Genomic DNA, 25,859 nt, shown 5'->3' on the forward strand with positions numbered 1-25,859 from the left:
TTACATGTTCGATCTATTATGGCGATGTTTTCCGTTGTGGTGCATATTATGGATATCTCTGTCTTGTGTTGGATTGGTGATGTTGTTTTGTGGAATTGAATTATTGTGCCTTTTTCTGTAAAGCTATTCTCTCGAATACTTTCAGGCATAAATATATGTTCTTCTACAGCAAGTCTTGTCATCATCAATGCTCACTGACTGTATCTTTACAGATGTCTCGTGGCACTCGAGGTGCGGAACAGCGTGCGAACATGAACCCACCCCCTCCTCCTCCACCACCAAATCTAGCTGAGCTGATGCAAATGATGGTGGAAAATCAGAGGATGCTCACTGAGACCATCAATCGGATGGCAAATCAGGGTGGTCGTAATGCACAAGAAGGGCCAGCACCTAACCAGTACAGTAGCTTCAAGGACTTCATGGATACGAAGCCTCCACCTTTTAGAGAGGCTGAAGAACCCCTTCAAGCTGAGGAATGGCTGAACACGGTGGAACAAAAGTTCCGCTTGCTTCGGCTGACTGAGGGTTTGAAGGCGGAGTATGCAGCTCACCAACTGCAAGGTCCCGCAGGCATCTAGTGGAATCAGTATCGGGAAGCTCTTCCAGCCGACACTGTGCTTGACTGGAATCTTTTCCATGAAGCTTTCAAGGGGCATTTTATTCCTCCTGGTGTCATGGAGATGAAGCATACTGAGGTTATGCAGTTGACTCAGGGCAACAAAACTCTGAAGGAGTACTTGCATGCTTTCAATCACTTGTCAAGGTATGCTCCTGAGTTTGTGAACACTGAGACAAAGAAGATTGCTAGCTTCAAGCGGGGTCTCGGCCCCAAGTTGCTAAAAACTATGGGCCGCACGAAGTGTGCAACTTTCAATGAGTTTGTCAGTGATGCTCTTACCCAAGAGAACTACAACACTGTGATACTGCGACCAAGACTCGCAAGAGGGCTTTTGAGGCCGGGGCTGGGGCATCTCAATCCAAGGCTCCAGTGGCAGCTAGGCCACCGATCCGTGCTCGAACTCCTAACCAGCGGTATCACCCGCCTGTGAAGAAGAATCAAGCGAAGACGGGTTTCCGCAAGGGTTACTCCATTGCTCTTTCTAGGGGTAACACGGGTACCCAGCTATGCCAAGACTCCACTTGCCAACCGTCCGTGCTGGAACTGCAATCAGACCGGGCACTGGCAGAGCAATTGTCCTTAACCTCTGAAGAAGGGCAACCAAGGGAACGTCCGCTAGGGGCGTGTTCACTACACAACTGTGGAGGCAATCCCTGCTGGTGAGGTAGTTACGGCTGGTAAGTTTCTGGTTAACCAATGTGATGCACTCGTGCTTTTTGATTCCGGAGCATCGCATTCTTTTGTGAGTTCAGACTTCGTGTCTAAGCATAATCTCAAGGCAAATACACTTGATAAGGGTAGTTATTGAATTAGTGCTGCTGGGAATGATATTTCTACCAATCAAGTGGTTTTTGGGGCAACTCTTGAAATTGGAGGTCGTCAGTTTCTTGCTGATCTGGTTGTCTTACCCGGTGTGAGCATAGATGTAATTCTGGGTATGAATTGGATGAGTGGTAACGGAGTTCTTATCGACACCACCACTCGTGTAGTGATGCTGAGAGACCCAAATACCAGGGAAGCGTTCTTAGAGCAACTTCCTTGAGATATCCATATCCGTAGCACTGTGAATGCAGTTACAGCTAAGGCCATCCAGGATATTCCGGTGGTGTGTGAGTTCCCAGATGTATTTCCTGATGATTTACCCGGGCTTCCTCCAGATCGGGATGTGGAGTTCAAAATTGAATTGATTCCAGGTACCGCTCCTATCTCTAGAAGACCTTATATAATGTCACCAAATGAGCTAGCTAAGCTTAAGACCCAGTTAAATGAGTTGTTGAAGAAGGGTCTTATCCGCCCTAGTTCTTCTCCTTGGGGTTGTCCGGCTATCTTTGTGAAGAAGAAGGATCAATCCTTGCGCATGTGTGTGAACTATCGTCCCCTGAATGCGGTGACCATCAAGAATAAATACCCTCTTCCTCGCATTGATATCTTGTTTGATCAGTTGTCTAAAGCTAAGGTATTCTCCAAGATCGATTTACGATGTGGGTACCATTAGATCAAGATCCGTCCTGAAGATGTGCCTAAGACAGCTTTCTCGACGAGGTATGGGTTGTATGAGTATCTCGTCATGTCCTTCGGTCTTACGAATGCACCTGCTCATTTCATGTAACTCATGAACTCGGTGTTCATGCCTGAATTGGACAAGTTTGTGGTGGTCTTCATTGATGATATCCTGGTATATTCTTGCAATGAAGAGGAGCATGCAGAGCATCTGCGTGTGGTGTTGTTGCGCTTGCGTGAGCATCAACTTCATGCCAAGTTCAGCAAATGCGAGTTTTGGCTAAAGAAAGTACCTTTCTTGGGCCATGTCTTATCTGAAGAAGGCATATCGGTGGATCCGGCTAAGGTGCAAGACGTGCTGGATTGGAAGGTTCCAACTTCGGTACACGAGGTTCGGAGTTTTCTCGGTTTGGCTGGGTATTATCGTCGATTCATTCCAGAATTTTCAAAGATATCCAAGCCTATGACTCATCTACTTCAGAAAGATGAGAAGTTTGTGTGGACACCTGAGTGCGAAGAGGCATTCCACAAGTTGAGGACATTGCTGACATCACCTCCTGTCCTAGCTCAACCTGATATCGAAAAGCCCTTCGATGTCTTTTGTGACGCGTCGGGTATTGGTTTAGGCTGTGTGTTGATGCAAGAAGGTCGTGTTATCGCTTATGCATCACGCCAACTTCGAAAGCATGAGGTCAATTACCCTACTCATGACTTATAATTGGCAGCAGTTGTTCATGCTTTAAAGATCTGGAGGCACTATTTGTTGGGTAATCTGTGCAATATCTACACCGATCATAAGAGCCTCAAGTACATCTTCACTAAACCTGAATTGAACATGCGGCAGCGAAGGTGGCTTGAGTTGATTAAAGATTATAATCTACAAGTACACTATCACCCGGGCAAGGCAAACGTGGTTGCGGATGCCTTGAGTCGGAAAGAGGACTGTCACTCAGTTCATGTGGAAGATCCATTGTTGTCACATCTTATGCACCCACTTGTGCTCAACCAGATTTCTCTGGAGAGTACTCTTCGCTGTCAAATCATCGAATTGCAGCAAACAGATGTAGGCATCTGCCATATAAAGAGGAAAATAAAAGGAGAAGAAACCAAGCATTTCCGGGTCGATGAGAACAGAATTCTTTGTTTCAAAGATCGACTAGTGGTCCCAAAAGACCGCGAGCTACGAAATCAGATCTTGTCTGAAGCTCATTCATCCAAATTGTCTATTCATCCTGGTAGTAGCAAGATGTATCAGGATCTGAAACCTCTGTTTTGGTGGACAAAGATGAAAAACGAGATTGCTGCTTTTGTCGCTCGTTGTGACAATTGTTGTCGCGTGAAGGCCGTTCACATGAAAGCTGGTTTGCTTCAACCATTGTGAATTCCTGGTTGGAAATGGGAAGAAGTCAGCATGGATTTCATCGTTGGACTCCCAACGTCTGTCAAGGGATACGACTCTATCTGGGTGATTGTAGATCTTTGGACCAAGGTTGCTTGTTTTATTCCAATCCGAACTGACTATCGTCCACATCAATATGCGGAGTTGTATTTCGAGCACATTGTTCATCAGTATGGTGTGCCTCGAACCATCATATCAGATTGTGGACCACAGTTCACTGCCCGTTTTTGGGAATGTCTACATTAACAGATTGATACTCACTTAGTCCGTAGTTCTGCTTATCATCCCCAAACGGCAGGTCAAACTGAACGGGTCAACCAAATCCTAGAAGACATGTTGAGGGCATGTGCTCTCTCTTCAAAAAGTTCTTGGGTTAAGTGGTTGCCATTAGCTGAGTTCTCTTACAACAATAGTTATGAGGAGAGTATCAAGATGGCTCCATTTGAAGCCCTATATGGTCGAAAGTGTCGAACCCCGTTGAATTGGGTAGAATCCGGGGAGCGAAGGTATTATGGCATCGATTTCGTAAACGAAGCAGAGCAGCAAGTCCGTACCATCTAGCAACATCTAGAAGCTGCTCAAGCTCGTAAGAAAAGTTATGCCGACAAGCGAAGGAAGCTGATTGAGTTTGCAGTCGGTGACCATGTGTAAATCAAGGTGTCTCCGATGAAGGGTGTACAAAGGTTCAGAGTCAAGCGAAAGCTTGCACCTAGTTATCTGGGACCCTATCAGATTCTTGAAAGGAAAGGGGATGTGGCGTACAAAGTTCAACTACCAGTTGAGCTTCGAGCTATTTTCCCTGTCTTCCACGTATCACAATTGAAGAAGTGCCTTCATGTTCCGGAGGAACGAGTGGAAGTTCGGGATATCAAGTTGAAATCTGACTTGGTGTATGAAGAAAAACCTATAGCGGTTCTTGACCTCAAGGAACGGGTGACTCATAATCGTGTGGTTAAGTTCTACAAGGTATTGTGGAGTAACCACGGGGAGGAAGATGCCACTTGGGTGACGGAGGATTATTTAAAAGAAGTTTACAAAACATTCTTCGAAAATCAGTAAGCTTTCAAATCTCGGGACGATATTTTTGTAAGAGGGTAGGGCTATAACACCCCAGTGTTATGGTTGCATAAATCTCATGCATAACATGAGCATCATCATCTACTCAAACATATCATGATCATCATCTACCGTGAGCCATGTCATTCTATGTAAAAATGTGCTTTAAGTGGTCTAAATAGGCTTCCTATGCTTATGTTTGTGTAAACCATGCTTGTGTTTGTGCTCTATGTCTTGGTAATTAGTTTATCTATGCTTAACTCAACATTTGGAACAATGTTCATGTTGATCACTTCTCCAAAATAATCACTTAAGTCATACTTACACAAATAGGCCCTAGAAACCTCTTTTGCTTAGGCTTTTAAAAAGTATTTCATAAAATGTTTGCACGTCAAAACTTTCTACAGCAAAGTTGTAGCACATTTTATAAGGAACAAAAGTTGTTTTATGGCCATCTCATGAAAATGACCACATCTTGCCCAAACAGTGCTTGCAAGGCAGAATTGGGTGCTGTTTTGGCACTTAGTCGAATTTGGCTAAGTCCTGGCCTTAACAGTTTGCTCGATTGATTTTGAAAACTCCATATCTTTCAACCCAGGCCGATTTGGCTCTTGCTCTAATTGACATTGTTGTAGAACTCAGTTGATACTCCAACTTTGTCAACTACATCATCCCCTAACTCGCTCTGGTTTGGAAGTTATTCATCAACGAAGTTGCTCTGTCAGACAGTGATCGCGTCGCCTGATTCAGAGCTGAGCTCGCCGTCGTGAACGTCCAGAGTGACACCTGTCCGCCAGTTGGTGCCCGTACGCCGGCGTTGGCCCCGCTCGTCATGTCGTCGGCGTTAGCATGGACGCCACGACGCCCCGCACTCACTCGGCGCCGTCCACTCTCTTCCTTCCCCTCTCTCGCGCTACGTCTGGCGGAAACGCCGTCGCCATTGTCGCCGAGAGCTTCGCAAGCTCCTCGCGCCCTCGCCTCTCCGTCTTGCTTCGCCTCCGAGCGCCTCCAAGTCCGCCTCGAGCTCCTCCATCTTCTCCACCCATCGGTTGGACGAGATCTCCCCGAGGTGAGCGACATTTCCCGAGTTCCGCGTCGTCGGGTTCACGGCCGTCGTGACCCCGATTCCGGCGAACCTCGCCGCTGCTCCATCCTTGCTTCCTTCCTTCCCTCTGAGTTGCGTTAGAGTCTGCTTAGGTCTTGGCGTCGGTCCACATCACGCCATTCCGGCTGATACATCACCGCCGACGAGCACCTCGCACGTGAGCAGGATCACCGGAGCCGTTAGGGTTAGGCGTTTCCACCTAGAAAGCTCCGCACTGACTCACTGATGCTTAAGCCCCCATTCCCCGATGCTCTACCGGTCGGAGATGGCCGGCGTAAGCCGGGATAGCTCCGCCGTGCCGCCAAGGCCGACGGCGACCCCTCTCCGTCGCTGTAACCCTAGCGCCACCTACCTCCATCGATGCGGAATCACTCTAGGAGCACGCTGGTGCCCTTGGATCCGCCGGAGAAGCTCACCGTCGGCGAGCATTTGCCGGCGAAGGAGTCCTCTGTTCCCTGGGTCGCTGACGCGCAGGACCCGTTGTCAGTGACTCAACGGTTTCCTCCTTCCTTTTATTCAAATTCCAGATTTTTGGCTTTCTTACAAAAATCATATCTCTGGTTCTGTTGATCCAAAATTTGTGAAACCCATTTTGTGGTGTTCCTTGAGATGGCTAGTTTTTAATAAAAATATAAAATGAACCATGTTTTCTGGGAAAAATATTTATTAGGATTTAATCTTGTTATTCATGAGTAAATTCATATCTTTTGCTATACTGCTTCTTTTCCCATGAAATCGTTGTGGTAGTCTCTGTGTGATACTAGAATGCTATGATAAATATTTCATGATTTTTGGAGTACTGCATCTGTGATATGTAATTTATATTTGAGATTGGGCTTGTTTTCTTATTTAAATCACAATAAATAATTGGTGCTTGTGCTGGTGCTCTACTTTGGTGGCAAACTTGTTTGTGGTATTGGTAACATGTAAATAATCTGAAATCTGTTGTTTGACACTTTATAAGCCATGTTCCTTAATTTATGAAATAGACACCTTGTCACATGTTAAATGCTTATCTTAAGTTTGGCATGTGCAATTGCTCTGAAATTTTTATGGTGATGTCACAATGCTATGCTTATGCTTCTGTAATTGTAGATATTTTGGAGCACTTTTGCTAGTATTTTGTGATTATGTCCCTTTATAGAATTAAATTGATAAATGCCTTGTTAGTAAATGTTTAGAGGTTAACATGTGATGTTCTAATTGTCTTATGATGTGCTTGTGTTGATAAGCCATGTGGTTGACATTGTTTATGCTTTGGCTTTGTCATCAAATAATTAATTAAAGGGGTTAAAAGCTGTTCTGGACAGCAAGGAAGTAATTTAATCTTTTCCTATTGAAAACTTGGTTTTCTGGAAGGCTTGTCTAAATCAAAGTTGTTGTAAACTTTATGAACTAGCAGTGGTTTAATTTTGGGATCATTTGGTCCAGTAGTTTGAAAGTTATGGCTGTTCCAAGTTGGGTTCCAGAAATAGGTGCTTTCTGTTTTCCTGGGACAGAACCTGGAACTTTGTTTATAAGGCTTGTTTAACTTATGAATCTTGCTGTCATGTTTAAAGATGGTTTGTAGACAATTTCATAAGCTTTCCAGAATGTCCTCACTCATGTTTGTTGGATCTATCTAGCATTAGTTATGACCTGTCTTCTGAGCTGTTCTGTTATGGGTTGCTTGCTGTTTATAGTTTGACTTGCTAAGTCTTGCTAAGTTAGTTAGTCATCCTTTGTGAGTTAATCTTAGAAGTTTACTCCGTAAATGAGTGTCCAGTGAGTTTATTTATGTGTCAAGCATTTATCCTTTAGTATGCACACTTTCTTATTCATCGAGCATGCAATAGGTCCACCGGACACGACCGCCTCCTACGAGCTTCAAGTGAACCTCGAAGGCCAGGAGGGCAACCCGGAGGTGGAGGTCCAGCAAGCCGGACTCGAGGAGCCCGAAGAAGAAGTTGAGTGCCCGAACCACGAACCAGCTTCGTTCGTGAAAGGCAAGCCCCGGAGCATCCTAAGTATCCCTTTACTTTCGAAAGTTTACTTGAATATGTTATATCTATTGATGCATTAAGTATAGGAGTTGTGATGAAACCTTTGCTGGATTTTACTCCATACTTGTCCAGATATCTTATCACTACCTGGTTATAGAGTTAGGATCGAGTAGCAGCTTAGCCATGCTTTAACCGGTAGAAGTCGGGTGATATCCTGTCACCTGCGCGATATAGGGTTATGTCGGATCACGATGGACTATATGTGCTATCGTGGATGGAACCTGGTTAAATTGACTTAAGCCGGGCGGAGTTTTGCAAGGTTGTAGTAACTCCGTCTGTGGCAGCTAAGGACCGTCCGTTGTACGTCCTCTTGTCATGTTGAACGCATGCCTAACACTTAGTTGGCCGGATAACTCGTTCCGACCGCGAAGCCGAGTAATATGACTCAGGCTGGAAGGTCGATAAGTATAAAGTGCGCACTACCGGAGGAAGTGCGGTGTGCGGTGGACCATTGGCGTAAGTCCAAAGGCAGGTGAGTTAAAATTCCTGACCTCCCTGGCAGAGTGGTAGCCCTAGGAGTGCGGCGCTGATCGGAACCGCGATTCCTGAGTCGTACCAAAGTTGACCCGTTGGCTCTCCGACGGGGGATGCTTGGGTGAGTGCTAGGAATACCCCTCCAGCTGGATAGGAATTCGATTCGAGTCGCCGTCTCTCCCGGTTAGTGAGAACTTGACTGTAACATCCCCGATGTTACGGTTACTAAAATTTGGATCATGGCATCATCAGCATTGCACAGCATAGTTGTTAAGCACACCTTGATGCATCAACTTAAAATGAGTTTAATTTGGTTGAATGTGCTTAGGAAATTAAAGTGTGATTATCTTGTATATTGATGCTTGAGTTGGTTGCTAAAACCCTAGGGTAAAGGCTTTCCGAAGGCTTAGCGGGGGAAAACCCTGATTTTTGAACCCTAGATTTGCCCCTTTTTGTGCAATTCAAAAACCAAGCCAAATTTGAGGATGAGTTCAAAAGCAAAGTTGTAGATCTTGTCCAGGTGTACAACTTTGGTGTTTGGAGTTTTTGAAGTTTCAATATAAAATTTAAAGTAATTTTGAAAATGCAGATTTCCAGAAAGTGTCCCCTTTTCTAATTTGAACCTCCAACTCAAAATCCATTTGGAATTTTGAACAGTGGCCAACATGAAAGTTGTAGAGCTCAAAAAATTGAACAACTTTCATGTTGGAAGTTTTTCAAGTTGTCATGAAAAAGCAAAAGTAATTTTGGAAATTCTGATCTGCCCGAATTCAAAAATTTGAATTTCTTTGAATTGAGTTTGAACTTCAAAACTGTTTGGCCAAATTAGCAATTTTCCACTCAGAATCAGCTGCGGACACCTTAATATATTTTGTAGCTTATAAATTTGTGCACAACTTTCATTTTGGTGGAAATTTGGCTTCAGTTCAAATTTTGGCCGAATTTTGCAAAGGGACAGAAAGGGCTGGATAAGGGCCAGCTACAGTGATCCGATGAGGATCACCGGCCCCTGTCCAGCGCAGCCGCCGCGCGAGCAGCGCCGCGCGCATGCGTGCAAGCATGCAGCTGCTTGCTGCCAGTGCCGCCAGGCGACGTGGACACCCCAGGCTTGCTTCCTCCTCCCCTTTGAGCACCAGTGTGGGCGGCGCCGCGCGTTTTCCCGTTCCAAGCCGAAGAATCCCGACGAGCCTCTCCCTCAAAATTCACCGTACTCAGTCCCCCTCGAGCCAAATTGACCTGTCCATAGCATCTGCCACCTCCTTGTGAATCCAGCGCACCCCCGAGCTCACTTCCTACCCCATTCAATCACCGGGGCTTCCCTGTTCTTCTCCAACTCCAGCCGAGACCGCCGCCGTGAGCCCTCTCCGTGGCCACGCCGTTCTCGAAGGTAGCACGCCATTCTATCTGGTGTTCCTACCTCTCCTTGTCACTCTGATGCTCATGCGCTTGCTACTTTGCCTTGGACGCGAGCAGGTTCACCGGAATAACTCCGCCGAGCCAGAGCGCCCGCCCAACAACACTGCCTCCATCGCCAACAACCTCGGCTACCTCCTCGGGTTTTGCAACGTGAGCACCGTACTTCTTAGCCCTCCCCGAACCTCCCTGTTCTACTGGTTTACGCTCTGCCGAGCCCTAGCGGCCGGTCCGCGGTCGATCATGGCGGTCGTCTGCCAGTGATGCGGTTGAGGTAGAGAGAAGGCGGTAGAGCGCGAGTGAGTGGTAGCAATCGGTTCGCGAAGGTGAGGCGGTGCTGGTGCGCACGCGCGCGTGGGCCAAGACCCTCGCCAACGGCAGCCGGAGTCGTGGCCGAGCCGCCGTGCGTGGCAGAGAAGGAGCTGACGGGTGGGGCACCCCCGTCAGCGTCCCACACAGAGAAGGGAGAGGGCGGGGTCTGACGAACGGGACCCGCCCGGCAGCGCGCGCAGCGCCCGCGTGGGCCGTTCAGGAGTGGGCCGGCCTGCGGGCCGATTTCCGGCCGCTCGCTGCAGAGTTTTTCTTTTTCTTTTTATGCAGTTTTTCTTTATGTTTGAATTTGTGTAATAAATCTTGTGTTGATCCAAAAATCATAGAAATTTTTGTGTAGATTCCCTGGAATAAGTAGAACCCAAGAAAAATGTTAGATCTTAGTTTCTGATAGTTTACATGTGTATGAAAATTGCCTCTTTTGTTTAATAAATGAAACTTCTATGAATTTTTGTAATTTATTTATATATCCAAAAATCACCAAAATTTGTAGGGAGTGTCTGATTATTATTCCCTGGCTTCATACAAAATTTGGTGGCATTTGGATAATGTTTGATTAAAATATTAATAAACCCTTATTTAGTAATTAAATAATAATTCTAAAATAATTAAATGATAATTAGTTAAATCCTCCTAATTAGAGTTTGAGTGATTTTGGAATTATGTGATGACCTAAGGTCATTAACCCTAATGACCTTTGGCATTTGATTATTGTTTGGCACTAATGCTTAATTACTGTCATTAATAATTAATTAAGAATTAATTAAATAGGAATAATAAGTAATTAATTTAAGATAATTATGAATTAAGAGGAATCTTAGTTTACAGATGCAACCTCTTGGGTAAAAACACTAAGATGTTGCACAAATCTAATTATTTTTATTCTGTGTTGCACCAAGAAGGAAAGTTGTACTCAACTCGGTCCTTCTTAAATATATGTCATACACATATCATGAGCAGTCATCATTTTGCATATAGTGCACGTGACCGAAGGAGCGACCGTTGAACCAAACCCCGAGGTCGGTGCTCCGTTCATGGAACTAGGATCCGAGACTTGGAAAGTCTCCGAGGGTCCTTCTCTGCCTTGCAACCAAGGCAAGCCCCGGATGCTTTAACCCCTCCTTGAATGTTTTAAATCCTTTATCACTTATGAATTGAAAATGCTGCATTAGGTAGTTGAGAATTGGGTTAACCTACTTGCTGCATTTACTACCTTGATATTTGTTATCTTGTCCTTGGCACCTGTTTTGTTTTAAAACTGCGTAGTGATGCTTAGCCCTGCTTATTAGATAGGTTTTCAACTAAGAAAGTTTGAAGGGTTGTTATGGAATACACTCATGGTTAATGATGTTTCAACTTGAGACCGGTCGGTGGACTTGCTTTAAGAATGGAGTCTTAAAGTAGTGTCTCCAACTGTGTCGGTTAAAGACCGGTCTGTTGATGGCCCACTGGGTTGAGAATTTATAGTACTGGCCACTTGCCCTCGGTAAGCCCAGTCTTGTGATCCCTCGACGCAAACAGCTACTCGCGCACTGGGTGTGGAGCGATGGCGAGAGTAGTGTGTACCCACCTTACGGGTCTGAGATGACCGGGAAACATCTAGATCGGCTGTAGGATGGTGGAGTACTGTGCTCTCGGTTGCCGCGAACCTGGTCAAATTTGGGGAGAGCTTGATTTGGGTTGATATATGCAAGATTTGGTTCTACATATGTCGGGTGGTTAGGAACTCCAGCTGGATTGCTAAGCGGTTCGAATTGTCGTTGCTCCCCGATTGGGAGGCTCAATCCACTGACCCTCATCGTAGTTAATTATGTAACTAAGTGATAAAATGAGAAAGGGGGAAATGTCTCATGAGATTCGGATCCCAATTCCCGGACTCAGAGTGACATGAAGCTATGGCCGTTAGATAGCTAATACTTTGATTAAGGACTAGAAACTTACAGACTTGTCTGTGAGAAGCAACTAGATAGACTGTCCTCGAACTCCTCGGCCTCTTCAGGAGAGGAATTCGCGGGTAAAACTTAAAAGCAAGGATGCACTATTAGTAAGCTTTTCCGCAAAACACTTTGGCTCCTTACTCAGCCACTCCTTGTCTACCCTAAGCCTGCATCCCTAACTTCTCCTCTTTTCCACTAGGTAAGTCTTGTTGAGTACTCCCGTACTCAGGGTTTCAATACCCCTGTTGCAGGTGAAGCTCAGGAGCCAACTTGTTTCAGACCCTGTTGTGTGACCGTCGTCGAGGTTGACGACGAAGAAGAGTGAGCGTGACCCATGGGCAGGGTCTGTAAATTTGTAATCGATGTACTAAAGTTTAAGTTGCTCCGCTGGACCTGGCTTGTAATAACACTCTACTATTTGGAAGAACTCCTTTTGTAAATTAAGTTATGTAATACTTCCGCTGTTTTATTCTGAAATATTATTTTGGTCCTATGTCGTTTGTGATACTGCAATGTCATCGCAACGAATGATCCTGGTGTTAAGGTGGCCACTTGCTATCCCATAAGGGCGAGAAGAAGAAGTTCTCGTTAAGGGACCATCGCTGGTGGTCAGGACGAGCCTATTTGATACGCCCCAGGTAGCGGTGGAATGAGCATCCAACGATGCTCATCGGACTTCTAAAGTGGGAGGATCCCCGGCATCACCGTCAGAGGTCCTTAGGATAATGACAGGTGTCGGTGGGCCCAAACACTTAAGGGGTTCTGCCACATTGACAGAGCAGCGGCAAATGTAGCATTCACTAATGAACTTGGTTCATGATAATGATGATAGCAAGGAAGAACATATGATGAATTTGATATGGTTATTATTGCTTGTAATAATCAAGTGAAGTGCTTTAGTATAGGTGCTAATCTAGTGGTAGGCTGATGATGATTAAATATGATGCTTCCACAATATTTTAGTTATAATTTAAGCTTTTGGCAAATGTTGAGTCAACCAGCTCTACTTGATATTAGCCTTGCATGATCCTTGGTGTCTTTTATGTTTTACTAGACGGGTAAGTCTAGCTGAGTACATCCTCGTACTCAGGCTTTATTCCCACCTGTTGCAGATGATAACTTGCATGAGGAGTACATCCTCGTACTAATGCTGAGGAGTACAATGAGAACTTGCATGAGGAGATCCACCAGCTGCATAACCAGCTCCACCCTCACCACCTGCCTGGAGCAGCTGAGCTGGACTCTAAGGACGAGATGGACGCGGATCCCGAGATAGGAGCAGCTGCTAGTGGAGATGAGGATGAGGAGGGCTCCGGCATGGACAGTGATCATAGCGACTAGATGCTAGGGCTTTAGAGCTAGTCCTTCTTCTTTTGTGTTGTATGTTGCATGGCATGTCGTGTACCTTTGGATCTGGGCTATGTAAAACTTTATGAGTTAATGCTGGAAGTCCAGTGTATGTATGCTGGCAAGTTGGATGTACGCGAACCTTGTTGCGTGAACGTTAAGCAATCTGTTAGTGATGTTGTGCGTAGATGATGAATTGTTGAGCCTCTGTTTATTGTGCGAATTTATTCCCTCAGTAAATTCAGTATGGCACAATTCTACACATTTCTACCGTTGATGGCAACTCCTAACAATTGCTTATCATTGACGTATGCAGATGGTGCAAACACGTGGCGGGGGTAACAGCAATCCGGGTCTTGAAGCAGGTACATCCGGAGGTGGGGCTCAACGGAATGAGGACAAAGCACCAACACCGCCACCACCACTGCCTCCTCCGTACACTGCGGACGTGTTTTTTGCGCAGTTTCTGGGGAGCCAACGCAACATGGAACAGATGCAACGCAACATGGAAGAGGCTCTGCGCAACATAGCTGACAACACCCGTCGTGGGGATAACCAGGGCGGCCGAGAAGTCAACCAGTACAGTTCGTTCAAGGACTTCATGGATACCAAGCCACCAATCTTCAAAGAGGCTTTGGAACCGCTCGAGGCAGATGAGTGGATCAACACTATGGAGCAGAAGTTGCGTCTCCTCCGAATGACAGAAGAACTTAAGGCTGAGTATGCGGCACATCAGTTGCAAGGACCCGCTGGGATTTGGTGGTCCCATCACCGTACCACCTACCCAGAGGGGACCCCAAAACAAGATGACTGACTGGGGCACGGTTATAGATGCCGGGAATAGAACTCTTTCCCTCAGAGACCCGCAAGGGAAGCGTGTGCTTCAAGTCAAGCTACCCCGACGGTTGGACTTCGCCAGTCTTTCGTGTGCAGTACAGGTGATTCCACTAGAACACATACCCGTGGTAAGTGAGTTCCCTGATGTGTTTCCTGAGGATTTACCAGGACTTCCCCCAGATAGGGAAGTAGAGTTTGCAACTGAGTTGATACCGGGTACAACACCAATATCTAGAAGGCCGTACCGGATGCCACCAAATGAACTCGCTGAGTTGAAGAATCAACTAAAAGAGTTACTGGATAAAGGGTTCATCCGGCCAAGCTCGTCGGAATGGGGTTGTCCAGCGTTGTTTGTGAAAAAGAAGGATCAGTCATTGCGCATGTGCGTGGACTATCGTCCACTCAATGCAGTGACAATCAAGAATAAGTATCCTTTGCCAAGGATTGATATCCTGTTTGATCAATTGTCCAAGGCAAGAGTGTTTTCTAAGATAGATTTGAGGTCTGGGTACCACCAAATCAAGATTCGTCCGCAAGATATCCCGAAGACTGCTTTTTCCACCAGATATGGGTTGTATGAGTATCTTGTCTTGTCCTTTGGATTGATGAATGCCCCTGCATACTTTATGTATCTGATGAATTCAGTCTTTATGCCAGAATTGGATAAGTTTGTTGTGGTGTTTATCGATGATATTCTAGTTTATTCAGAAAATGAGCAAGATCACGCCGAGCATCCGAGAATCGTGCTGACACGATTACGAGAGCATCAGTTATATGCCAAGTTCAGCAAGTGTGAGTTCTGGTTGAAGAAAGTTCCTTTCCTAGGGCATATTCTGTCTGAAGAAGGGATCGCTGTGGATCCGTCAAAAGTGCAGGAAGTCATGGACTGGAAGGCACCAACTTCTGTCTCGGAAGTTAGAAGTTTTCTTGGTCTGGCTGGGTATTATCGTCGTTTCATACCTGACTTCTCCAAGATTGCTAAGCCAATGACAAGTTTGCTACAAAAGGATCAAAAGTTTGTCTGGATGGAAGGGTGTGAGTTAGCCTTCCGCACCTTGCAGAAGTTGCTAACCACTGCTCCCGTTATGGCACAACCTAATATAGAAAAGCCTTTTGATGTGTTTTGTGACGCATCGAAGAGTGGCCTGGGATGTGTGTTGATGCAAGATGGCAGGGTGATAGCTTATGCTTCCCGACAGTTGAGAAAGCACGAAGTCAACTACCCAACGCACGACCTCGAGTTAGCAGCAGTAGTGCACGCTTTGAAGATTTGGAGACATTATCTGCTGGGAAATAAGTGTCACATTTATACCGATCATAAGAGTTTGAAGTACATCTTCACTCAGTCCGAGCTAAATATGAGGCAACGACGGTGGCTAGAGTTAATCAAGGACTATGATCTGGAAGTTCACTATCATCCAGGCAAGGCTAATGTAGTAGCAGATGCGTTGAGTCGTAAACCGCACCATCAAGTAGTTCAACCGTTGTTTGAAGATGGGTTCAATCTTATGCATCCTGAGGTCTTATGTCACATACAACTCAGTTGTTCACTCGAGAGTCAAGTCATTGAAGGACAGAAAAGAGACAAGGGTATTTTCCACATCAAAGAGAAGATCAAAGATGACCCAAAAACTCAGTTTCGGGTTGATGAGAAAGGGGTACTGTGGTTTCAACATCGGTTAGTAGTTCCGAAAGATCGTGAATTGAAGAATCGCATCATGGATGAAGCCCATCTCTCTAAGCTTTCTATTCATCCTGGCAGTAGCAAAATGTATCAAGATCTAAGACCCCACTTTTGGTGGACCAAGATGAAGAAAGAAATAGCCGCATATGTAGCCCGTTGCGACACGTGTTGCAGAGTTAAGGCCATCCATATGAAACCTACAGGTCTGTTGCAACCGTTATCAGTTCCAGAGTGGAAATGGGAAGAGGTCAGTATGGACTTTATCACAGGTTTACCAACCACGAGGAAGGGGAATGACTCAATTTGGGTAATCATAGATCGATTAACCAAGTCGGCTCATTTCATTCCAGTTAAAAACACATACAGACCTCCAGAGTATGCCGATATATATATGGCTGAGATTGTCAAGTTGCATGGTATTCCCAAGACCATCATATCAGATAGAGGACCACAGTTCACCGCTCACTTCTGGGAGCGAATGCATAAGAATTTGGGGACCAGTCTGATAAGAAGCACGGCGTATCATCCCCAGACTTCAGGCCAAACAGAGAGGCTAAATCAAGTGTTAGAAGATATGCTGAGGGCCTGTGTGCTATTGTCCAAGGGATCATGGGAATCATGGTTACCTCTGGCTGAATTCTCCTACAATAACAGTTATCAAGAGAGCATCAAGATGGCCCCGTTCGAAGCTCTGTATGGTCGGAGGTGTAGAACTCCGTTAAACTGGGTTGAACATGGGGAAAGACGATACTATGGTATCGACTTCGTGAATGAGGCCAAGAAGAAGGTGCAAATCATACAGCAGCATATGCAAGCAGTGCAATCACGACAAAAGAGTTATGCTGATAAGAGAAGAAGGCCACTTGAATTCAAGGTAGGTGACTATGTGTACCTCAAGGTTACGCCAATGAAGAAAGTTCAGCGTTTCCGAGTTCAAAGCAAGCTTGCACCCAGATATGTGGGACCGTACCAAATACTGGAGAGAAAAGGCCCTGTGGCCTACAAGATTCAGTTACCTGAAGAGTTGAGCTCGATCTTTCCGGTCTTCCATGTGTCGCAACTGCGGAAATGTTTGAGAGTACCTGAGCAAAGAATTGAACCTCGAGGGATCAAAATAAAAGCAGACTTAGAGTATAAGGAGCAACCAGTGGAGATTGTGGATACCAAGGAACGGGTAACCCAAAACAGAATTGTCAGAACATATAAGGTGGTGTGGAGTCATCATGACGATAGGGATGCCACCTGGGAAACAGAGGATTACTTGAAAACAGTTTATCCAAAATTTCATAAGAAATGGTTAGTAACCCAAAATCTCGGGACGAGATTTCCCTAAGGGGGGAAGGGCTGTAACCCCCTAGGTGTTAAACATGCATTTAGCCCTATCACAACATGCATAAGCATTCTCATCAAGCATAGCATCATGAGCATGTCATTCATCCCAAAACATGATTTTATGTGCTTTATTTCATGTGTTTTAATTATGTTAAAAATATGATGCTTGCTTCTAAAAATGTGAAATATTCAAACTAGGTTGATTTATGTGTAAGAAGAATTAAGAATATTTTGTGCAATTTTTGGAGCTATGGAATTTGAGCATTGGAATTTATACAAAATGTCCAAAATGAATTTATTTAAAAACCTAGAACTAGTTTTAATTTGTAAATTCAAATTCTATTGGGAATTTGGTCTTGCTTATTAAAACAAAGTTGTGGGGTTTTTGTTTTGGAACAACTTTGTTTTTGGGAGCAAGAGGTGAAAATGATTTTAAATTGGTCCAAATGAATTTAGAAAAGATTTGGAGAAAAGAAATTCAAAAAAAAATAGGAAAGGGGCAGGCGCTGCTGGGCCAACCCCGCCTCCTTTTCGGCCCAGCAAGCGGCCCGGCCTACCTCCCCCTCCCCCTCTCTCCCGCGTGTGCGGCGCCCGCCTCGCTCCACCCGGCGCCGGCCACGTGGCGGCCGTACGCCGGCGTTGGACGCGCCGCGGCCGGCCTCCAATCCCCCCTGGTCGGGACGCCGCCCCGCGCCCCCAGGCTACTCCCTCCATTCTGTCGCCCGCGCCCTTCTCCTTCCTCCCTCCGCTCACGAGCGCGACCGAGCCGTAGAACTCCGCCGCAGCGCCATCGCCGGAGCAGCTCCGCTGCTCACCGCCGGCCACTCCAGTGGCCAAACCTCGACACCGAAGCCACCAGCGCCTTCGCCATCGTTAGGGTAAGCTTGTGCGAGCGTTCTACCGAGGTGAGAGTCCGTCGAGCGCCGTGAATCGCTCGCCGGAGTTACCCCGAGCTCGCCTAAGTACTCCGCCGCGACGGATCTTGCGTTTCTCTGCCTCTTTTTCGCTGGTTCTTGGTTGCGCTAGGTCAGTAGGGTGGTGAGGAAGCTCGGAGAGCCGTTTGCGCGCCCTCTACCGCACCGGAGCGGCCTGGCCACGGCGAGCAGCGCCGCCGTGCCGCCACGCATGCTCGCCGGAGGTGTTCCGGTCATCCTCCGGCCAATCCGAGGGTACCGGTAGGTGCGCCTCGCTGCGGGGAGCACGTTGGTGCTCACCCCGTGGCCGGGGACCTCACCGCCGGCGAGATCTGCTCGTCGGAGGTGAGCTCCCTCTCGGTCTCGCTGACCGGTGGGGTTAGAGGCCCACTGTCAGTCGCAGGGGGACCCCGGTGGGTGTAGATCTGGGTATGCTTAGCCTTTTTCGTCGGTTTTCTTGAATAAATGTTTTCCAGAAATTGATTCAAAACTTGTAAAATTCATATCTTGAGTTCTACAGCTCCAAATTTGATGAAATAAATTTTGGTGTGCTCTATATTTCCAGATCTACAGTTTGATGTAATTGCATGTCATGTTTGAGTAACTTTTCTGTATGAATATATTTAATCCATGTTTTTGCTAAACTTGGAAAATGCATAGTAAATAAAATATGACTCAGAAAAATATGAAACTTGTTTTATGGGCTTTGCATGTATGCTAACTCACAGGGAAAATGTTGCTACACATTATTTGGTGTATAAATGAATTTATGGTAATTTAAATGCTTGCATGGCAGTGGTTTATGATTTTTAGTAATTATTTGGATCATGCAATTAATCTGGAAATTTTTGTGGTTATTTCTTATAATATTAGACAAATTGTAAAAATATGAAGTCGGCTGTTTGACACTTATATCACAGTGGAGTAATTATACTTACCTTATTAATTAATCTTGTGATTTTTGTAGCTCAAAATAAATATCCAAAAATTATGAAAAATTTACAGTAGACTCTATGCTTGACTGGTAGTCTCCTGTAATTATTGTGGAATTTATTGATGAACAGAACTGCATGTAAATTTTAATGGGCCTAGAAATGAATAAAGAAAATTATGAATTGTTGTATATATAGGTTGAATAGAATAAGTTTGGGTTTGGTGTATCTTTGAAGCAACTTGTGGGTTACTGGTCACATTTGAAAAAGAAAAATAATTGTGGAAGAGAATGCAATAGATGTTTGAATCAATTGTTTGTTCTTGGATGATGTTGACTACCTTGTAATGAACATGACCAAGTGTATCACTTATGCATCATGTCATGATCCTTTGGTACTTTCTCATACGAGCATCTACTCGGGCATCTCGCACTCCACTCATGAGCACACATGCATCATACAGGCTCGCAGGAGAACGAGGTGGGACCCGAGGAGCCAGAGGAGATTCAGGAGCAGGAACCTCCGGAAGCACAGGAGTCCGGAGAGGAACTACAGGAGTGTCCGGATCACCGACCAAGCACGTTTGAGAAAGGCAAGCCCCGGAGCATTCTAAGTCTCCCTATTCTCGCTAACTTACATGATGCACTATACTTGTTCTACTATATTGCATCTAAGTGATAGGAGTTGCTTGATACCGTTGATGCATATGTACTCCTTGTTATCCCTACTCGTTTATCTACCTTGTCCTATGTAGATAGGCACGGAGTCTATGCTTAGCTTGCTTAGTCCGGTAGAAGTCGGGTGATTCCCTGTCACCTGCGAGATATAGGTGGATACCTGCTTGATTAAGCAGTGGTTGCTTGGGGAAAAAGAATAACCAAGTGTGGAATGTAATTAGAGACCGGGCAGGGTCTTATGGTGGGTTGACCATAGTGCCCCTGCCTGCGTCGATTAAGGACCGATCGTTGACGGCTCTCTTGTCATATTGAACGCATGCCCCACATTTAGCTGGAAGGATAAGTCGTTCCGACCGCGAAGCCTGAGCACTATCCGGGCCGGGAATCGGCCCGATGTACGCGCTGTATTGGTGATGGCTGAGGAGAACGACGAGGGCGTGGCGCGCAACCTTGGTATACCTTGGATACCTCGGTCGCCGGAACGGTCCTCGGGTACGGGCGGTGCCTGTCGAACCCGCGAATTGGTCCTGGATAGTGCAATACGGTGACCTGTAGCTCACTTGATCAGTGAGTGTGGTTTGTGTGGGGAATAAATTCGCCAGCTGGTTAGAAATCGATTCGAATCGCCATCGCTTCTGGATAGTGAGCACTTGACATGAGCTTCGTCCTCGTAGTAAGGACTATGGAACACTTGGGTTATAATGAAAGGGTTTATGAATGCTATGATGAAGTACTATCATATCCCTATACTTGCTTGCAATAGTGCAGGTGCAAGCCTAGATAATAGGTAATGATACTTTCAACTTGAGCAAATTAAAAGAAGAAAGATTTATGTAGGTTATGATAGTAAAATCCTGCGGTTTTGCAAAATGGTTGTCAGCTACCCCACTATATAGCCTTCATGATCCTTGATGAGTCTTTATTGTAAGTTTGTGACGGGTAAGTCTAGCTGAGTACCTTCTCGTACTCAGGGTTCTACTCCCATGTTGTTTTGCAGATGGTCAAATGTACTATGGTTATTGCATCCTCTGTCTGTACCCAGCCATGGGTGATGACTAGACCAAGGGCGATGGTCACTCCGTCTCTTCTTTTGCTTTTGTGGGAATGTCCAAACTATGGCACTGTATCAGACTAAGCGTGTGTGTTGTATTTTCGAACTATGAAGCTTCCGCCACTTGAAGAACTTGGTTTGTAACAATTTTAAGAACTCCGATGTATTTTATGAATGTTGTAATCTGGATGTATTTGCGAATGGCGACCGCTAAACTTATTACGATCTTGGCTGTTGTGCGATGTGTGGTTTGAAATCCTTCGAGATTTCACGGACTACCGGGATTATATGGGCTTAAGCATGATGGTTTGACTATGCAAATGGTCACTGTTAGGCTTAATCTCTTATAATTTGGTCGGTTCTGTTACAAATGATGACTCAAAATTCTATATTCATTCCTGATTAGTAATCAGCCTTCCCTGGCAACGACGCCAAAAATGCTTGTTGGGTATTCTTAACGTCATTATCAAAAGTAGACTTAGTTTTCTAATTCTGATAACGGCGCCAAAAATGCCAAACCTATCCCTTATGCCACTTAAGCCAAGTTGTCATCCCCAGCATGACATGAGAGACGCAGTATTGAAATATGCAATTGCTCATCTAAATAAATAACAAATGTGATCTGCAAGCACACAGATTAATACCGATGTAGCATTTTAACTGAGAAGTATTTCAGGTATCGTTATTTATATTTTTACCACTAGGAAGGGATTAATAATCATCAATGTTGATTATAGAATAGAATATAAGATTAAGTATCTATCATTGCATGTATAATTGAGAACATTTATCTAACTCTTTCATATAGGGATAAGTGTCAAATAAAGGATATATAAAGTAATGAATGGTGACAAAGATAATTAATCTGATCAGCATAACTTAGCCACATATAAATATGATAAGCACCTCAATTAGATATTCTAGGAAGTCATTAGCATGGAATTAGGACGAACTACAAGAATATTTCCTAAGTTATTCTTAACTATACAGTCTAGCATATCACAGTTAGTGCAATTATACTTAGCAATCATTGTGAGACAGGACTACGCCCATGCATAGTGATATTATCAAGGAATATGAGAAACATCGAAATCACTCCCCTGTAATAATGTTGCTCTGCCAGCCTAATACATGAGAGGGGGACTACATAAGAATGATATGACCACGCCACCAAGCAAGATGTCACAAGCTCCAAGTCAAGCTACACCTACCCAAGTTTCACCTACATCGACACCAGCCCAAGTCATTGATGGACCGATTACACGTAGTCGTGCAAAGAAGCTACAACAAGAGGTCCACGCGCTACTTTGTAAGATTCATTTTAATATTAATGAGAACTATATACTACCTAAGTGTTGTACCTTGATTATACTCAGGTATATAGAAGAAGAGAAGAATGAATCGGACCCTGAAGAACGGACCAGTGCAAGTTCCAAAAGATGTCAAAAACGGACCAGTGGAAGTAAAAAACAGACCAGTGAAAGAAATCTTCATAACTTTTCACTCACAAACGCTATGAAGGTCCATGAGCACTTGTTGGAAAGCTTGACACGTCTACTTTCCAATAAATCTAGTGGCGACCAGTTTGGATACTCCATATTGCCTCTAGACCAGAATTAGCACAGAGTGCTCAGAAGGTCAATAGTCTGTCGTGACAAAATGTTGATACAAATTGCCAAGCAAAACTGTACCAATCTACAACGTTTCGTGCTGGTTGGCATACATTGCTGGAAAGCCCTTTGAGTCTAGTTTCACAACCAAGAAACGGTTCATCATTTGGACTTCCCAATAAAAAGTTATGGTCAGTTTATTGGAAACTGCTCTGGAGGCCAACAATCACGCGAAGCCACTTCGGGAATCCATTTCGAGGGGACCTTTCACATTGCCTTCCCTCAGAAACTCTATTTCATTTTCATACCTATCTTGTAGGGCTGTTGCTAGTATAAATACCCCCTAAGACTCATTGTAATCTAAGACTTTGATAATTGAAATACAAAACCCCTTTGTTCAGCTGCGTGCTAACAAATCCAGAGAATGATCTCTACCCCTTTGCTCTTGTGATTTCCTCGCGGGATTACACAGGCGGCGGCTTCATCCGCTCCCAATTGGTGCTCCTACTCCCTTCAAGGTATTCCTTGATTGATTGTAGGCTGTGTTGGTTGGTTCCTTGAGAGTGTGGTTGGGCGAATCCTCAATTCAGGTTGCCGGTTAAAGACTGTGGTTGGCTTCGAGTTTTATTTGCCAGGTTGTACTAGTTATCGCTGCTTGCAGCAAGTTATCCGGCTGTTCTTCAGCTAGTTATCGGTGTTCATCCTACGTCGTGAAGATCGGGACAACGTGTCGCATCATCTGGTATCAAAGCTTTCGTTACCACGGTAGGAATTTTGTCCCTAGCTACATATATATTTTGCTTTCGTCCTATCCACCAAAAAGCCAGAAAAATATATTGCTTAGACCTTTGTTTCAATCTGTTATTTTAGTGAGTTTGGTTAAGTTGCAGTCCATTAGAGTCTTTGTTTTAGTTGCTGATCATTTATCATTCGCGTGTTCTCTGTGCCTCTTTTATATCTAAAAATCCCCCCAAAAAAAACTCAATAGCCTATATCATCCTTTGTGTTAACTTTGATCCTATCTAGCTACTGGTTGTTGTTTTATTTCTGTCTTTAGTTGTGCAAGTGTCATAGTCTGATCCCTGTGTTTAGTTCTATAAAAAAAGTGTGTCAAAAAATAGAAAAGAAAGTGCAAAAAAAGTGAAGTGAAAAAAAAAGTTGAGAAAGGTTCAGAGAGAAAGTCTGAAAGATTATTTGGTTTTTGTGCACAAGTGCTGAAAGTTTCATATCAAGTTCTGCAACCAGTTTGCTATCTCTGTTTGGTGCAATATTTTGGTTGGGTCTGATTGCAACACTTGCATCCCAATCATACTCCTTGTTTGCATCAAATCTGAATTTTCTTTGCGTGTGTGTGATCATTTACTTCTTTCATATCTTGTGGTCAGCACTAGGCAGAGAACCTCTAGTTTGGATCATTACTTAACTTTACAACAACTATAATTCAGATTGCATTCCTTGTGTATTACTCCCCACCAAGCTCCACATAAAAACCATCGTAATCGGTACTCTCTGTTCTTGTATTCGCCTCGCCATCACTTTCAGTTGCCACCACACATTTGTTTTCCATGTAATCTGTAGCAGAGGAATTCATAAGAGCTTTGGTGGTTAGAGAGGTGAGTTGTGAGAGCCACCAAATTTTCATATTCCATAAATACAAATTATTTGTATTCAGCTAACCTTACAGGAAGATGGGTCTAGTGGACATCAAAAATCGTGTTACCATAGCACAATTTAACAAACTCCGACAAAGCATGAAAGAGAAACAAGATAGGTTGACACAAGATCTTCAGAATCTTATGACTGAAATCAGAAGGCATCGTCCACCTCATGATGGTGCAAGCAACCATAGTGGAGATAGAGAAGATAGTGCTGGAAGAAGAGGAGGTCAGAGGAACCAGAGGGCTGCATATGGTAGAGGAAGAAGACATAGTCCAAGAAAGGATGATGAATCTGAAGATGAGGCTGATGACAACCGCTTCCAACTCAGTTTTGGTCGTCGATGTCATAGAAGAGGCAACCATGAAGAAAGATTTGGCAAACTGAAATTTACCATGCCAAAATTTGCTGCTGAACCATCCACGAGGAATTTCTCTGGAGGAAGCAAATCAAACACAAAGTTTGCTGCTGAACCGTCCACGATGAAAGGCTCAAGTGGAGGCTTACGATCAAATTTTCAGGGTACTTTTAGTGGAAAGAACACTGCTGTCCCAAGTTCAAAACCAGCAGCATCAACCACTACTTCATTGGGTTCTACTTCCAGGAGTAGTGGAATTCAGTACTTCAAGTGTGGAGGTCATGGGCATATAAGTAAGGAGTGCCCCAATAATCAGGTGATCATTGTGAATGATGATGGAGAATTTGAATCAGCTAGTGAAGAGGGAATTGAGGAGGAAGCCCATGAAGATGAGGACCTTACTAGCTGTGAGTTTGAGCAAGGAGCTGCTCTTGAGATGACTCAAACCTTGAGTGTTCAGGCAAATAAAGCTGAAAATGGGCAGCAACACAAATTATTTCAAACTAGAGCAAAGGTGCATGATAAAGAGGTGAAGGTGATTATTGATGGACAGAGCTGCCAAAATCTTGCTAGTCGTGAGATGGGTGATAAACTTGGCTTGAAGCTGCTACAACACCCTCATCCATATAATGTACAGTGGCTGAATGATTCGGAAGATATCAAGATTGGATATAAAGTGAAAGTTCCATTCAAGATTGGTGAATATATTGACACAATAGAGTGTGATGTGGCACCTGTGTCAGTGTGTCACTTGCTGCTTCGAAGGCCATGGCAATATGATCGATATAGCCAACATTGTGGGAGAACAAATCAGTTCAATATCAATCTAAAGGGGAAGAAGTTTGTTCTCAAGCCTATGACACCCCAACAAATCATGGCTGAATATTTACAAAAGAAATCTAAAATTATTCCAATGAGTAGAGAGGAAGGAGAGCAAAAGAAATTGAGTGTCATCCACAATTCGGTAAGTGAGTGCCACAAGCCAAATTTGAGGGAGAAAAAGAAAGGAGAGGGAGAGAATGTAGTCATACTAGCCACAAAATCTGAAATGAGAGAAGTGAGGAACAACCCCGAACAAGTGCTCTTTGTACTTGTGTATAAAGACATTTTAATTTCAGCTAACGACATGACCTCTCTGACTAGTGTTGTGTCTCATCTTTTGCAGGACTATGGAGAAGTCTTTCCAGGAGAAACACCGGCGGGACTACCTCCCATTCGTGGGATTGAGCATCAAATTGATCTCATTCCAGGGGCTGCACTACCTAATCGACCACCATACCGAACCAATCCAGAAGAAACAAAGGAGATACAAAGGCAAGTGCAAGAACTTCTTGATAAAGGTTTTGTTCGTGAAAGTTTAAGTCCTTGTGCTGTTCCTATAATTTTAGTGCCTAAGAAAGATGGTTCTTGGAGGATGTGTGTTGATTGTAGATCTATAAATAACATCACTGTTCGCTGTCGCCATCCTATCCCACGTTTAGATGACATGCTTGATGAATTAAGTGGTTCCACCATATTCACTAAAATTGATTTGAGAAGTGCATACCATCAGATAAGAATGAAAATAGGGGATGAATGGAAAACTA

The sequence above is a fragment of the Sorghum bicolor genome, chromosome 10, assembly GCF_000003195.3.
Source record: "Sorghum bicolor cultivar BTx623 chromosome 10, Sorghum_bicolor_NCBIv3, whole genome shotgun sequence".
Taxonomy (NCBI): Eukaryota; Viridiplantae; Streptophyta; class Magnoliopsida; order Poales; family Poaceae; genus Sorghum; species Sorghum bicolor.